This window comes from Thunnus maccoyii, chromosome 4 (assembly GCF_910596095.1).
Source record: "Thunnus maccoyii chromosome 4, fThuMac1.1, whole genome shotgun sequence".
NCBI classification, from domain to species: Eukaryota; Metazoa; Chordata; class Actinopteri; order Scombriformes; family Scombridae; genus Thunnus; species Thunnus maccoyii.
Window position 1 is genome coordinate 34,141,436 of NC_056536.1, and position 12,654 is coordinate 34,154,089.

At 41.5% G+C, this 12,654-nt stretch overlaps 1 protein-coding gene across 6 annotated transcripts in view; it reads right to left on the bottom strand.

The window, feature by feature from the left end:
- Window positions 1-12,654, bottom strand: part of LOC121896268 (extracellular sulfatase Sulf-2-like) — a 97,154-nt gene that overhangs the window by 56,954 nt on the left and 27,546 nt on the right. For all 6 annotated transcript variants that reach the window (XM_042410055.1, XM_042410052.1, XM_042410053.1 and 3 more), the window contains one exon: window positions 4,692-4,750. The gene's annotated coding sequence lies outside the window, so the exon portion shown is untranslated. The remainder of the gene's footprint in view (window positions 1-4,691; window positions 4,751-12,654) is intronic.

Consider the following 12,654-nt stretch of genomic DNA (forward strand, 5'->3'; position numbering starts at 1 on the left):
TGAACCAGCACAGTCGATGTCAAAGGGTAAAAACCACCCAAAATGAAGGTAATAGAGACTTTATTGTATGTCTCCATTATGGAACTGATAGAATGTCTTTATTGCAAAGTGCATTTTTACATTTACCAGTTTGTTTCCTAACTATTTGGGAGTTGTGGGCAACCACAGTCTTTCACCCGGGCAGCAGATGTGGGTTAAGTGAGAGGAGAGATTTATTCATTCGCTTGCACCGTTCCAGCTAAAAGCAGGTCACGAACATGTTGAGCCAACTGAGAAATGGTCTAATATGTGGTTTGTTTGCACTATGAATTTATGGATGAACTGTTGTGGAAAGATGCTTTATTTCTTTTCAATATAGAAATTCTGTTGAGGTAAAAAACGTGATATTATGCACGCTGCATTTTGAAATGATTGTGCATGTTATTTCTATATAGGTTGGACATTTATTGAGCAAGATGTTTTAAAATAGTGTGTAGCAATTGTTAAGTAAATGTAATTCTAGTAAGATTTAATGGGTTTTGCAGTTTTGGATGTAGAAGGGGAGTTTCATCTCATTCGGGCCGGCGATGTCTGATCTGTAGCGTGTATGTACCTTTGATTGTTAATGACTTTTCAAGACTGGACCTATGTGCAATGTAGTGTGCATTTTCTTTCATGACAAGGCAGCTGCAGTAAAATAACATTTAAGAGGACCAGCAGCTCTGCTACCCGACTCCTGATAAAGAATTGGCTAGAAACAATAATGGTGTCCTCCCTGATTTAAGTGTTATTAATTTGTGACCCTTGTTAGAGGGACACACAAAACAACTTTGGCCATCTGATGCTGGTGCAGACGCCCCCTAGAGCGTTAATTCCACTAATGTTTATTAAGAAAAGTATATGACCATAATTTATTTCAAGGTCATCTATCAAGAGTGATTCAGCTGGTTAATGAGAGGAATTACATCGCTACATGGACCTGCGGACGCGCTGTAGGCATGATTCTGCTGCGGCTGAGCTGTCGTCATCGATACTCTCGCATCGCCTCACGCCAGCATGGACGCCAGTTCTGGCGCTTGAATGCTACGCAGCTTTAAATCTCTATTTAAACTCCATCAAATCAATCACACTGTTTTGAGAGACTTCGTATAGATCTTTCTAAATCAGCGCTGTGTGTGTGTGTGTGTGTGTACTCGTATGGCTGTCATTGTGGGGACCGGGGAGAAGTGAGGACACACCTTCAAAAGGGTTGTTTGAGGGTTCAGACTTGGTTTTAGGGTCAAGGTTCAGTTTAGAGTTGAAGGTTAGTTGTGATGGTTAAGGTGGTGTTAGGGGCTGGAGAATGCATTACGTCAACGAACGTCCTCACTAAGATAGCTATACAAACGTGTGTGTGTGTGTGTGTGTGTGTGTGTGTGTGTGTGTGTGCGAGTTCCTTTCAGACAAACAACAAAAGAGCTTTCAGATTCAAATCCAGTCCTACGACGCAGATGATGAAGAGAGAGAGAGAGAGAGAGAGAGTCCAACTGGCCAAAAGAACATCTCTCTCCACTCTTCTTTTTTTTGATTGCTGTTGTCATGGTAACCGTGCATGATGCTGATTATTATGGTCTGCTCTGAGAGGTGGACTAATGGAAGAAAAGCAGCAGCTAGAGACGGATGCAGAGTGTGAACTCGGTCCTGCTCCTCCTCCTCCTCCTCCTCCTCCTCAGCTTCTCGTTAACGATGATTGATACACGTCGTTTACTTTGTTTCATTCACTAATTGTTTCTTCAGGCTCGGTCACATTAATTTATTTTTTCTCTCTATTAATTATTAATTCTCTGTGCGAAGCTGTCGTGTTTCTTTAGGATTTAAATCCTATTTTTATTTATTTTATTCTACATCTGATCCTGATAACTACAGTATGTTTTCATCTGTCTCTGTATAAATGTTCTTTATGGATAAATTAACTTGACATTATTCACTTTATCTATTATACTTTCTTATTAATTTTATTTGACTTATTTGACTTAATTCACTTATTTCACTCTGTTTTATTGTTATTATTGTTTTTAAATCTATTTTTATTTCTGGTGTGCATTAGTCTTAAATATTTTTACTGTTTACATCTGTTCTTTGTCTTATTATCGGCTTTTAAATCATCTGTTAATTACTTTGAACTAATCTGTACGAAAGGTACAAATTAAGTGTGATTGATTGCTTCGATTAATCGATTCTCACAGACATCTGTTACGACACGGCTCAGTGAAGGACTGAAAAAACACGACTAACAAGCTACAGGAGCCCAAATGAACATTAAAGCTGTTTTTCTTGCTGTAATCATTCCTCCTGTTCATACTGACCATTAGAAGATCCCTTCATAATGACCTTACAATGTAAATCCACAGTCCTCCTTCTGTGTAAAAATGTATTTAAAAGTTTATCTGAAGCTAATATGAAGCTTCACACAGACTTCTAAATGCATTTTTGCAGGACTGTGTATTTTCATATCGACTGCTACATTTAAATGTAAATACCGGCTGCTGTATGTAAAGATGGAGACACACAATACAGAGAAGAAGCCTCAACACATTAATGAGCTCTGTGCTGCAGCTCCGGGTCCGTCCTCTACAGACGTCAAAAAAAAAAAGAAAAGAAGAAGAAGAAGAAAACGGAAAGAAAAACAGAGATTAATGTGATTTGTAGTGATTACGGCGTCTGTTTTTCTGATCATCGCTCAGTCAGATGGAAGCAGCTGTCCAAACAGACGTCCTGGGAATCCATTTACTGTCAGCTTTGGACATTTCCATGTTTATTTCACGTCATGTCGTCAGATATAAAACCATCAGAAGTGCTCTGCGTCGTTGTTTTTTTGGGGTGTGATTTACAAAATTGTTGATGCTGATTTTGTCTGAAAGCTTCCAAACCAGCAGCAGCAGCGTCCGGGAGACACAGAGAGCCGTCAGATGGAAAAGCTGTTCGCTCGTCTGCTTTTAGGGAGAGACGAGGAAACCGAAGCCGACACAAAGATACAAATTACAGATGGATGAAAGTAAATAATAGTCGTGTGTGTGTGAGAGGCATGGTCTCTTTGTTACCACCAGAAACCGTGTTTACGGCTCGCAGCGTGTTGTTGAATATCCACAGCTTCACTCTTTAACTCTCAAGTGTTAAAAGGATGATCTTCTGAGTTTTTAGGGACGATGAACAGGATCACAAATAGTTTTGAAGCCAATCGTGAAGCAGGAAACATCTGAGATGAACAATATTTACAAATTTATAGATTCAGGAATTTTTAATGAGGTAGAAGTAGATGTCATTTTAAAGAATAAATGATTCATTAAGAAAATAACACAACACTTCCTGCCTGTTTTAAAGTGAAAGCTACTGCAGATCTTCACCATGAAAGAAAGAAAAGACTCGTGACTTCACTTTGTCCTGAACAGATTTAGACATTTTCAGCTCTTGACTCGCTGCACGGATGAAATGGATCTTTATTACAGATCTGACAAAGCATGATGAAAGAGACAGATTCTCTGAGTAGCTGCTCCGTTTGCACCAAGAAAAAGAGGTGAAATAAACTGTAACCTGTCAAAAAAGCTTTCAATATGTGAAAACTCTGCATCATTGTTAAGAGAGAGAGAGAAAGCTTTGGATTTGAATCGTCCCAAAGTCAAAGTTTTCTGAGTTTTCACATAAACAGATGCAGCTTTAACTTCACTGAAGGTATTAATTTCTGAGCTGAGTCACAGTTTAGATAAAACAGCAGAAACACAAAGACGACGCTCAGGTTTCAATGTTTGGTAATTCAAAACAGAAGAGAAGAAGAAGAAGAAGAAGAGAAAAAGAAGAAGAAGAAGAAGAAGAAGAAGAAGAAGAAGAAGAAGTAGAAGAAGAAGAAGAATGGGAGAGTTTCCAACTTGTGCAGTGACTGAGCCACTGAGGCGCCTCAGAAACAAGATCCACTGAGAGAGAGAGAGAGTAATGGCATGCTGCAGCCTACTGGGCCTCTGGCATCATTTGGCAAAGAGTGTGTGTGTGTGTGTGTGTGTGTGTGTGTGTGTGTGTGTGTGCCTCCTGCAGTCTGCCTCGTTGCCAGCAGCAGGCTGAACTAATCAGTTAGCGGGTTAGCTGCAGCGCTGCTTGACCTTTTGACCTCTGACTGCTTGAACAGACACATTAAAACATGTAAACAGAAGAGCCTGCAGAGACACACACACACACACACACACACACACACACACACACACACACACACACACAGTCTGCTGCACAACACAACCGACATAACTGACAACAAAGCAGCTGCGTAAACATTTTCTTTACACACCAAATGTAACCATGGATACAGACGAGAAACACACACACACACCTCAGAGATCTGTGTGTGTGTGTCTGTGTGTTTTTGTTACGTCTTCAGGACCGTTTTGGTATAAACACCATCCTTGTTGGGACCAGTAGTCCTCATGGGACCAAAACCTGGTTCTAATGTGGCACAACGTCATGTCTGAGGTCCTGGTTAAGGTCAGGGGTCAAGCATGGACTGGAAGTCAATGCGATGTCCCAACAAGGATATCTGAGCAAACCTGTGTGTGTGTGTGTTTCCATGATGGATGTGGTATCTAACCAGTTGTAGCGGCCCAGCTGCAGGAGGCAGAAACTGAAGAATTCATCACACACACACACACACACATAGAAACCAATTAGTAATTAGTGTGTGTGTGTGTTACCTTGTGCAGACGTGCTGGAGTGTAACCGGTTGTTTGACAGCGTTCAGCTCAGCAGGGACCTGAAACAAACACACAAACACAGAAGCTGAGACACACTCACACACATCAGTGAACAACAGTGAGGTTGTGTTTCTGTTAGCGCCTCCTACAGGCTGAGTATGAGCCTCCTTTGGGGAGATTTCAGGAGATCTGCTGCTACAGTTTGATATTTCATGTATGAAAATGAAACTTTTGTCACCTCAGAGCTCAAACTGCATCGACAGACAATACAACACTGCACTGTACAGCATTTAAATGCCAACTAAAAGAGGCTAAAGTCTATATATCCATAATAATAACATATGAACTGTATATACACAGAATACAGTATATACATAAAGGATCAAAATGATGAAGGGAAGCTTTAAAATGTAATAAAAAGCAAACAGGGGCCCTGGAACGGATCCCTGTGGAACTCCACTCAACACAAACCAGTCTGAACCAGTCTCATATGTTTGTCCTGTGAGACGTCACTGTGTCAAATTAGACAATTATATAGAGTCATAAATTATTCTTGACCAATCACAGCTTGCCGTCTTCTGTGACGTGTGTGATGTCATCATAAGGAGGAGCCAGAGACCGTTCGTATACGACTAAACTACAGCAGCAAAAACATTCAGTTAGAAACGTAATTCTGCTGAATCACGTCTTCTTATCAGAGAGTGTTGTTAATAAATGTTGTCATATGAGATGAAAGACGGTCTTTCCTTTCGTCGGGACGTCGTGAGGCGTTCGGCTGTTATCAGGCTGTTATTCTGCAGTCTGAACCCGCCTAAACACCAAACCAGTGTTCACATCCGTCCGTTAATATTTCATGATCCAACAGTGTCGAATCCAGCTGTGAGCTCCGATAAAACCAGGACGGAAACTCTTCCACAATCTGTATTCAGCTTGATGTTATTTATAGAGTTTCACTTCCTGTGTTGACGTGTGTAACCGCTGACGACGCAAAAAAAACAATAACAACTGGGAACAAAACGCTGGTTACATATCCAAGTTGAGTTTTGTTAAAATGCCTTTTTAAAACCATCTTTATTTATTATTATGTATTCATTGACTTATTTCTGCAACTGATCATCTGTATGAAATAAGACGTGTAGAGAGAAAAGTATATATTTACAACACGTAACCAGTTCTGCTGGACAGATTTCTTGCTAAAAAGTGATATATACATACATATATATATATATATATATATATGTATATATACTCTCTGAATACATTACAGTGGATTCATCTCTAGCAGTAAAGGGAACGTTCAGCTGTCCACATACTTTTGGCCATTTAGCGTTCATCACGTCAGGCTCAAGAAACGCAGAGAAGATGCTCCGACATCATCAGATTTATTTGGTTCTGTCAGAGCAGCTCTGACTTCACTTCAAATCCTTTCATGTGGTTTCAGGTCGTTTGTCTGCAGAGAAACGTTTGATTATTTGATCGTGTTTCACCTCACACACACACACACACACACACACACACACACACACACACATCTGATACAGTAAATCTCTGTCCACAGAAAACATGTGTCATGCTCATGTTTCCTCTTGTTTAAAATCTGTGAAGTGTGATCGCTGTGCAGAGCCCGAGGCGTCTAGATGTCACACACACACACACACACACACACACACACACACACACACACACACACACACACGCGCCGACAAAGACTCACATCAGAGACGCATTAAAACTCGACTGTGAAACTAACCGTCTGTCATCTACAGGAGAGGAACAATGATTTCAGCTGTTTTATGCGTCCTGTAAACGGTTTATATTTTGGTTTCCTGCAGACATCTTTAAACATGAAAATGCAGATGAACAGGTGGACGGACACGTTGAACCTCGAAGCCCTTTCAGACATGAAACATGTCACATCGCTGCTTCCATGAGTCTGTTAAAGTGATGGATGTTTGTCAATCAGCCACGAGTGACTTTAATGATCCTTACAGCTTCATCCAGACATGACAGGACATTTACTGAAGGAAGATATTTAGCAGCTGGTGCACAAAAGAGAAAGAATAATTCTGCTGATTTGTCTTCATGTTTGGATCCAAAACTTTGTGTATCAAAGCTGATATATCTTATTAAAAACACATCAGTGAGTCACTCCGCTGCACTGGGTCACATGTTCCTTCATCATGAAGAGTTTGGTCACGTTAGTTTGTTTAGAAACGGCTCCAAAGACTAATAACAGCATCATGTTTTCAGTCTCCAGAGAGTAGTTCTGTGTACGGCAGACGCTACTGAGCATGTGCAGGAACGCTGTTCTGTTAACAGCTTGTTGTGCTACAGATAAACAACCTCTGACTTTGTTCTGAAGTTATTTACAGTGTGAAAACAGCACAGACTTTATAGTTCTACGCCTGACATAACCTGATATGTTGTATTTTATAATACTACATTAGAGTGTCGTCAATAAACCTTAAATCGGACATATTCTGCTTTTTTTGTGGTTTTCTGTTGTTCTTGTTCATGTTCTGGTGTCGGATGTTCAACACGGTCAAAGTTCCAAAACGTGAGGTGAACGTTTGTAGAGATGCTGCCTGCAAGTCAAAACTCAGGGCTTCGACCTGATCTTAATGCTGACGAGCTGACGTTGGCTCGTCGGCGCACATGCCCACAGCTGTTCTTTCTGTAGCTTTGGTTGCTAAGGTGGTTGCTATGGTGTTTCCATTAGGGGTGTGCTTGAATACAAATAGTGGGGTTTTTACGAATATTTGTTTCATACAAATATTTTAAAAATTATTAGTTTTTGGGAAGAAAAGAAAAAAACATGTCAAATACCAGCGAGCAGGTCAGTTACATCACTATCTCAGTGTCTCTCCTCTGCTCTGCTGTGACGTCTGTCAGCAGGTCTCAGTGAGGGGAGTCACATCCACCTGCTACATGACGCACATTTCCTAATTTGGACATCATTTTAATTTTCATCTTCAATTTTCTAAAATTCGAAGCGTAACAAAAACAAAAACAGGATTTTTAAGCCTCTTTCCACTTATATTCAATACAAATACAAATAATTTTGATGCCTCAACAAATACAAATACAAATACAAATACTGGGATCTCTGCACATCCCTGATCTGAGAAGTTGACATTTGGAGTAAAGAAGGAGAAAAAGAAGTGAAATCCTGCTACTATAGTTTGTTTACGTAGCCTCCGGAGCCGGAGGAAGCTTCCTGAAGCTGACCAATCAGAACAGAGTGGGGCTCATCAGGAGGCGGGGCCTTAAAGAGACAGGAGCTAAAACGGCCTGTTTCAGACAGAGGCTGAACTGAGGGGCTGCATAAAGGACCAGTAGAAGATAAATAAGGAGTTTTTATTCCAGTAGAACCCCAGAATATAAATATAGAGGCTGGAGATGAGCAGAATATGAGTCCTTTAATCTTAACTTTGAGTACAGAAGCATCACAGTGTCAGTTTTAACTAACTAATTATCCTCCATAAACCAGAACAGGAAACATTTTCTTCAGTGTTTTTTGTTATTTTCCTCCTTTAAAAGTCTCATTTCAGGACGAGCAGATGGGAAACACTCGAGTATTTAAAAGTATTAATCGTTATTTATCATTATCCAGCTAAATGTGACAAATTATCACGACACACACTGTAGGTCATAATGTCCACACACACACACACACACACACACACACACACACATACAGACTCCCTGATGGTTGGTCAGTTGGCACGGTGACACCATGGTAACTGCTGCTGCTGCTGCTCATCCTCCACCTGAGACACTGTGTGTGTGTGTGTGTGTGTGTGTGTGTGTGTGTGTGTGTGTGTGTTGTAATTACTCCAGTGAGGCACTCTGCCAGTGATGCAAGCCTTAGGGGAAACACACACACACACACACACACACACACACACACACACACACACACACACACACACACACAGTTGAAACACACACACACACTCAGCTCCACAGGTAGAGTAATGGAACAGTACATCAACATGGTGACAGGAAGTTCAGGAAGTTGGCGAGGCTGACAGGAAATGGAGAATCTCTCCGGGCGACTTTTCTTCTCTGCTGCAAACCACTGCAGTGTGTGTGTGTGTGTGTGTGTGTGTGTGTGTGAGTGTGTGTGTGTGTGTGTGTGTGTCTGTGTGTGTGTGTGTGAACTGAAAAAAACGTTCTTTTTTTATTATTATTAAATTGAGTTTCTTTATTTGTATGTTTTCGGAGCAGAACATCCAGCTGTGGTCTGTCAGGTCTGAATCTAGAAGCGTGTGTGAAGACTTTCATCATGTTTTAAAGTATGTTCATGAGACATTTTCTGCCGTGATATCGGTGGTATTAACAATAAACTATTAACAATAGTTACCAGGCAACACTTTGGAAATAAGAGAGAAGAAAGACGCGTTTTCACTGAAGAGGTTAAATGATGTATTGACTTTGGGGACCTGTAAAAGCTGTTGTAATGATGCTTATTAATAACAGTCTGAGTAACATCACACAAACAGGAAACTAATAGTGAACTGGTGTAATGTCACTGGAAACATCCAGTCTATGATGGAGACATGAACAGAGAGAAGTGAGCGGAGTCGGTAAGAAATAAATTTAGATTTTACAATAAGAATTTTGACTGTGGAGGACAAAGAAGATGAATTTGTTGTAAATAATATTATTTAAATTTAATAAATAAAAGCAAATGTAGTAAATCACCTCCCTTGTAGAATATATTTGTAATTGAGTTTTCATCAAATATCAAATGTTTTACAAACCAAATACAAACTAATACAAGTTATTACTGAACTGGAAAAATACCAAATTCACACATTCAGAATCTTTTATTTTCATGACTCAGACTGAAGCTGCGACTTGTCTGTTTAAATAAAATTCATTTTTAAAAGAAGGTTTTGGGGAAAATCACAGACTGTATATAAATATGGACGCTCCGGCCGTCGCTGTCTAACTCCCAGCCAATCAGAAATGGACAAAGAGGCTGAAACAAGCCACCTAGCGGCTGGCGGACCTGTCACTCAAAGCAGCCATGTCCTTCATTATGCAGAACTTTACGACTTAATGAAATTTAAACAGGTGAGTTATAAAAACGTACAGTTGTCATGAAAGAGGAAATTAGCTACAGAGACCTAAACCGTTGTTTGTACCAGACTGTAAACATGTTTATTTCACATTTTAACATGGGGGTCTATGGGGATTGACTCACTTTTAGAGCCTCAAGTGGTCGTTCAAGGAACTGCAGTTTTTGTCTTCATCTTACAGCCCCGCAGGTTGCTGCTCGGGGAAAACGCTGCTTCACATGTCCTGGTTTTACTGGTCTTTTATTGTTCTGAGGACAAAAGATGTTGCGCAGCTCGTAAAGATCTGAGACGAAACCGAGCTACACGAATCAAAACTGACTCAAAGGTTTTCTCCTAAATGTTATTTTGACCTGAAAATGAGCAAATTTCTGCCTGCTGAACAGGTGGAAACCCTCGGTGTGTGTGTGTGTGTGTGTGTGTGTGTGTGTGTATGTGTGTGTGTGTGTGTGTGTGTGTGTGTGTGTGTGTGTGTGTGTGTGTGTGTGTGTGTGTGTGTGTGTGTGTGTGTGTGTGTGTGTGTGTGTGTGTGTGTGTGTGTGTGTGTGTGTGGTGTAATCTTCCTCCTCTCTGGTTCAGAGTTTCTGGAAGAGCAGCAGCAGCAGCAGAGAGCTGGAGGGAAGATTTAGTTTGTCCTCCGCAGACGAGGTGGACATTTGTCTTGTTTATTTATTTATTTATTTATTTCTCTTACAAATAGCTGAAGGCTGGAGGAAGCCGCGGTCATCAGTTACCCTCCTCCTCCTCCTCCTCCTCCTCCTCCTCTCACCTGTCCTCCACCTACACCTGGTAGCCCTGCTGACCTGTCAGCGCTCAGGAGAGCTGTGTGTGTGTGTGTGTGTGTGTGTGTGTGTGTGTGTGTGTGTGTGTCTGGAGGCGGTAGAAGCAGCTGTTCTCCTCTGAGGAGGAGGAGGAGGAGGAGGAGGAGAAGCAGCTGCTGCCTCTTTCTCAGCCTGGATGAATTCACTCTGTTAGTTTTTCATTTACTGGCTGAAACATTCAGCCGCAGCCGCCGCCCCGTCAGTCTGACCTCAGACATGTCCGCACTGAGCCATCATCTCCTTCTTCTTCTTCTTCTCTCTGTTTCCTTCCTCCGTCCAGACTAAAATGGCGGGGGGGGGGGGGTTTCTCTCTCCTGAAAATGGAGCTTTTTCCGGAGCGTGTAAACGTGAAAACGCCAGCTTGGTGTTGTAGTGAGTTCGCTGTCGTATCGCTAGACGGTAGCGCAGCGTTTCATTAGAAGAGGAAGAAGAAGAAACGACAGTAAGGACGATGGCGGACGTAGATTTTTACCACCTGTCTCCGCTCAGACTGCTGCAGTCAACTAAACAGACGCCGTTTCTTCTTCGCTGGTTTTCTGTGGCTGACTTGCTGGTCTGCAGATGTCCAGTAGAAGACTGTGTTAATCTGCTTCTGTCTTAATTAATACAGCTGTATGAAGCATATTTTTAGTTTTACGTGCATAACTACAGTCATTATGACCACATCACTGATCCAAAACACTTTGGACAAGGTCATGTGACAGTTTTGGTTGAATCATCAGTAAAAAAGTCAAACTGTGAGAAAATATCTTTGATAAAGAGTCAAAGCTGCGACACAGTTTTGTACTCAAAGCTAAAAAAAATAAAAATCTTATAAAACATCAACTGTCAGTTTGGATGAATCCAGAAGTCCTGATTTATTCTGTTGATGACGAAGCGCTTTCAATTTTCTCAAACCAAACCGTGAGCCAGACGGGGCGAGTGGAGACAAGACGTCCGGACTGACTGGTGATAAACATTTCACTGACGTGTTCATGGGAAGGAAACGCCGGCTGACAGTTTCATGTTGGAGCCTGTGAGACGTCGAGAACACACCTGCACACATGCAGCATGTGAAGATATGTCAGTAGGAACCTGCTGCTGCTGCTGCTCTCGCAGGTTATTCAGGTCTAAATTTCTCTTTTTTTACAGTTAAACTGAGCTTCACTCTCAGCTGGTTTCTCCTGAACACGAGCACAAACACACCACGGGCTAAAAGAAAGAGATGCATCACTAATTTAACGTCCTCTTAACACACCTGCTGATATTCACGCTCTCCTTCTATTCTGCCTCTAACTGCCACATGTCGAGTCTTTACTCCCTACTTTACTTCTCCAGGAGCCACATGCATAAAACCCTGTGTATGCACGGTTCTGTTTCACGTGCACGAGCCTCATTTCTACTGTAGACACGCCCTGTAATCGTTCCTCCTGTTCATACTGACCATTAGAAGATCCCTTCATAATGACCTTACAATGGAAGTGATGGAGGACAAAATCCACAGTCTGAAGCTAATATGAAGCTTCAGCGTCCAGTGTGAACAGGAGGAATGATTACAGACACCTGACTGCTGGTTTAACACACTGGAAACACTGGGAATCTGTCATTTAATGCTACTTAATTAGGATACCTGACCTGTTAGCACAGTTTAACTAAAGTAGCTAACATTAGCCCAAGTGTTCCCAGTAAGCTAGCGTTAGCTTGGGTCCGCTGAAACCCAGTAGGTGATGTCACACCTCGCTACGTCTCCGTCTTTATAAACATCTTTGCTGACGACCACATGTTTAATTTCAAAGGTTGACAACTTCCCTCAGCTCCTTCCTCTTCCTCTCCTCCTTCATCCACTGTTTCCATTACAGTATTACTCTCTCTCTCTCTCTCTCTCTCTCTCTCTCTCTCTCTCTCTCTCTCTCTCTCTCCGTCCTGATGAAGTCATGTCCAATTAATTTATTACCAGCCGTAAAACAAACCAGATTCAACACAAACAGCTTCACCGAGTGACACAGGTCGATCAAAACAAGAGAGGAAGAAAATACATCATGCACACTCCTCCTCCTCCTCCTCCTCCTGTTTCCATCT